The sequence below is a fragment of the Monopterus albus genome, unplaced genomic scaffold (genome assembly GCF_001952655.1).
Source record: "Monopterus albus unplaced genomic scaffold, M_albus_1.0 scaffold120.1, whole genome shotgun sequence".
NCBI lineage: Eukaryota > Metazoa > Chordata > Actinopteri > Synbranchiformes > Synbranchidae > Monopterus > Monopterus albus.
Window position 1 is genome coordinate 1,221,352 of NW_018128000.1, and position 4,909 is coordinate 1,226,260.

Sequence of the window (4,909 nt, forward strand, 5' to 3'; positions counted from 1 at the left end):
CGCTGGGGGGGGTGAAGCAGCGTACAGGAGGGAGGTGGCCGGTCTGGTGTCATGGTGCAAAGACAATAAACTCAGCCTCAACACAGTCAAGACAAAGGAGATGATAGTGGACATGAGGAAGGAGAGAAGATCTCATCGGCCACTGTTCATCCGGGGGCTCGAAGTGGAGAGGGTGAGCAGCTTCAAATACCTGGGTATCCACGTCAGCGAGGACCTCACCTAGACACATAACACATTGCAACTTCTACAGCTGCATTGTCGAGAGCATCTTGACCAGGTGCATCTGTCTGGTATGGCAGCACAACTGCTATGGACCGCAAGTGCCTGCAGAGAGTGGTAAAGACTGCAGAGAAGATCACCAGGACTCCACTGCCCTCTCTGCAAAGCATTTACCACTGCAGGGTGCGTAGGAAAGCTGCCTCCATCCTCAAAGACCCTACCAACCCCCAGCACGGATTCACGCCCCTACCCTCCAGCTGAAGGTTCAGAAGTGTGAAATGCAGGACCTCTAGACTGAAAAACTCTTTCCTTCACTCTGCCATCAGACTCCTAAACAGTTGAGGAGTTTACTACCAGGAAATACGTCATGTACTGTCGACCTGTACCGTTTACATTCTCAATTTGCACATGCATAATTGCACATTCACTATTGACTACTGCACATACAGTTCTCATGTAGCATATATTCTCTTATTATATTCTTATATTTTTTTATTATATCTCTTCATTTGCTGCTTTAAAGTGCCTTAGATTTTGTGTTACTTATTTATCTACTTTATACTTCATTTGTATCGTGTGGCATTCATGTGGACGGCAAAGTAAGAATTTAATTGTACAGGGAAATGCGTTTCCGTACTATGCATATGACAATAAACACTTTGACCTGACTAAATGGAAAGTGGGATGAGATTGTTTTTTCAACATTATTATTAGTTGCAGACGTCAAAACCCATCCACCATGTTTAAACATTGATAGTAAAGAAATGACATTCAAATACTCATCACTAAAGATATCAACAGAGGAAAACAGACAAAAGTGACAGGTATCACATGTGTAACATGACTGATCAGGTGTTAATGTTCCCTGGGCGTGTGGTTTGCTTTGTAAGGAACCAACACAACTATGTGTCCCTCCAGTAGCGTGTTCTCATTTATCTTCATGGTACCAAACCAGACACAAACACCAATAAGACCGATTATAACAATAAACTAAATTCAATTCAGCTCTATAACCTCTTCAGGGTGGTGGAGGGTTCATGGGAGTCCACATGCATTTTGTGGATTTGGAGAAGGCATTCGACCATGTCCCTCACAGCGCCCTGTGGGGGGGTGCTCCGGGACTATGGTCCGGGGCCCTCGGTTAAGGGCTGTCTGGTCCCTGTACGACCAGAGCAGGAGCTTGGTTCGCATTGCCGGCAGTAAGTCAGACCTGTTTTCGGTGCATGTTGGACTCCGGCAGGGCTGCCCTTTGTCACCGGTTCTGTTCATTATCTTTATGGACAGAATTTCTGGGTGCAGCCAGGGGCCGGAGGGAGTCTGGTTTGGGTACCACAGGATTTCGTCTCTTCTTTTTGCAGATGACGTTGTCCTTTTGGCTCCATCAAACCAGGACCTTCAGCATGCACTGGGACGGTTTTCATCCGAGTGTGAAGCAGCTGGGATGAGAATCGGCACCTCCAAGTCTGAGGCCATGGTTCTCAGTTGGAAAAGGGTGGTTTGTCCCTCCAGGTTGGTGGAGAGTTTCTGCCTCAAGTGGAGGACTTCAAGTATTTTGGGGTCTTGTTCACGAGTGAGCAAAGGATGTAACGGGAGATTGACAGGTGGATCGGTGCAGCTTCTGCAGTAATGCGGTCGATGTACTGGTCTGTCTTGGTTTGAAGAAGGAGCTGAGCTGTAAGGCGAAGCTGTCAGGTCCGGTCCGGCACGGCACGGCCTGCCTCTCTTCCTCCTTTCTCTCTCCTGACCTGCGGGATCTGCACCTCAGCTGTGTTACATTCGGTAATTAGTGACTCGTTTGTCGGTGCGCACAGCTGAGGTGCATTCCTATGATTACCTGCTCCTTTATTTTAACCTCTGGCAGATGCTCCGTTTCGCTGGAGACCTGTAGACATACCTGTATTTGTGGTATGTGTCATACGTCATTTTGATTTCCACGCTGACAGTTCCTGTGCTGTGGATCTCATTTTGTACATTGGTTACATGTTGTTTTTTGTGTTATACGTCTCTAGATGTCCACGCTGACAGTTCCTGTGCTGTGGATCTCTTTGTATGTTTTTTCCATGAGGTTAGCCATGCGTACTTTGATGTTCACGCTGACGGTTCCCGTGCTGTGGATTTCTTTGGTATGTTTTCACGTGTGTAGCCATGTGTAAGTTGATTTCTTTTTTTCCTTCACTACTCTGCTTCCCTGCATACGTTCGCTAGTCCTCCTGGTTATTCTGTCTACTCACCCGTCCATTCTGGTCCTCTGACTCTCCTGGTTCCTGCCGTTATCTGTCTACTCATCTGCTCGTCCTGGTCTCCTCAGCCAATTCTGCCCTACCCTGTTTTTGTACTGTCCAGCCTGATTATGCTACAGATATTGACTCTGTTACCTTGTTTGTGTTTTTTCCATTAAACCTCCATTTTTTTCTACTAGCACCTGGGTCTGCAAACTTGAGTCCTACCTCAGTTGTCCCTCACCCTCCTGGTGAGGGGGACTAAATCATAACAGAAGCTCTCAGTTTACTGGTCGATCTACGTTCCTACTCTCACCTATGGTCATTAACTTTGGGTCATGACCGAAAGGGCAAGATCCCGGATACAGGAGGATGAAATTAGCTTTCTCTGCAGGGTGGCTGGGCGCACCCTTAGAGATAGGGTGAGGAGCTCAGTCACTCACTAGGAGCTCAGAATAGAACCGCTGCTTCTCCACATCAAGAGGAGCCAGCTGACGTGGCTCAGACATCTGTTTCAGATGCCTCCTAGGCGCCTTCCTGGGAAAGTGTTCCGGTCCTGGGGAGGTGTTCCGGGCATGTCCCAATGGGAGGAGGCCCCGGGGAAGACCTAGGACACGCTGGAGGGACTATGTCTCTCGGCTTCCCTGGGAACGCAGCATTCCCCCGGAGGAGCTGGAGGAAGTGTCCGGAGAGAGGAAAGTCTGGGCATCTTTGCTTAGACTGCTACCCCCGCGACCCGGTCTTGGATATGTGGGAAAAGATGGATGGATGGACTAAATTCAATCCTTGTATGTCCCTTTAACATATTATAACAGCTAGACACCGAATCACAGGATGGAAGCCTGGACACCTGCACAGGTGGCACCAGTGCATGCTGGGTTACCTGCTGTGTGAATGGATGTAACCAAGCATGTTCCTGAGGTGGTGAATTAAAATGATTAATTGAAGGTTGGTGGCATATTAGATTATTGTTCTTTGTACGGGCTGCATTTCTTATGTAATGTTTTTGTGTCACTTTGTACTTCAAGAATTAAATAATTAAAATCAATGACCTAATGCTCATAACTATCTGAGAACTGTCTGTATCCTAATACAGTAGATACATTTGAATGTATATACAGCCTCACTGGATAATAAAAGTCACCAATGGCCATTTATCCACAGAAAAAACCTACTAAATCTGTCTAATAAAATCAAAATCTCAGATTAAACAAAATTTCTATAAAATATTGTATTAATCCAACATAAATGTGTTTCACTGAAAGTCTAGACAGTGAACTTGATGATTATAATCAAGATAATCAGATGGATGATTTGATTTCACTTTTGTACACTTTCCATGTTTGATCCATTAACACATTACATTTCCCAATGCATTATTTTTTTTAACAATGGCAGAAATGTTTAATTACATCTTAAAGTAATTTGGAAGTAAAACACAGCTTATTATGCAGTACTCAAGCTACATGTTACCCTGTCTGTTTTGTGTTCAGGTTACACTTTGACTTGTCAGTAGAAAAGTGGTAGTTCCTGGTCCAGGTCCCAGCCTTGCAGTGGAACATTCGCATTGTTAAGGAGTTCCCACAAGGTGATACCAAAGATCCACTTATCACACTGAAGTGTCAGGTTGTCTGGAGCCTCCAGCACCTCAGGGGCCACCCAGTGGATTCTGTCCAGAATCACTGAATAAACACACAGAAATACACACATGCATTAATGCAAACAAGACATTATTCAACAGGTATCTCAGTTTATTTCCTGATTGTTAAATACAGTATAATAATTCAACCATAACATTAAAACCACCTGCCTAATGTTGTAGAGGTCCCACTCATGCCCCTAAAGCAGCTCTGACCTGTCGAGGTATAGACTTCACAAGCTCTCTTAACCCTATAAAACCATTTGTATCATATTTGATATGTGAGGTTTTTGAGCAAAAAAAAAATTGCCAAAAGTGCTCCATGTATCAAATGTAATAAAAAAGAAATAGAAATAATCTAAATAATATGGCACCTCTATTCCTAAATGCCCGTACTTACTGTATGTCTATGCATATATGGAAAATAAAAATCGTGAATCTTGAATTTCGAATCATGAATTTTATTTTGGATTTTGTTAAAAGGTTTAATATTCTCACTCTACCTAGGAGGGGCACCAACTAGACGAGTTAGAATGAGGGGTGCTTGGGTTCGTTTAATCAAAATTAAAATTGATAACCCCTATAACTAGTAATGAGGACTTGTAGTATGGTGCTTGAGGAAGGAAGATAGACCCAGCGATGGCTTAAATAAGAACACACGGCTTAGGCCGGATTTATTAGACCAAGATAACTAAAATGACCTCTTATGAGTACAAAACCAATGAGTAAAAGAAAGAATGATAAAGGCAGTCATAAAAAGAACCAAGATTACCAGATTGGTTTTTACCACCTAAATGAAACGTCCGCGCTCTCTGAGTTAATTAGCCACTAG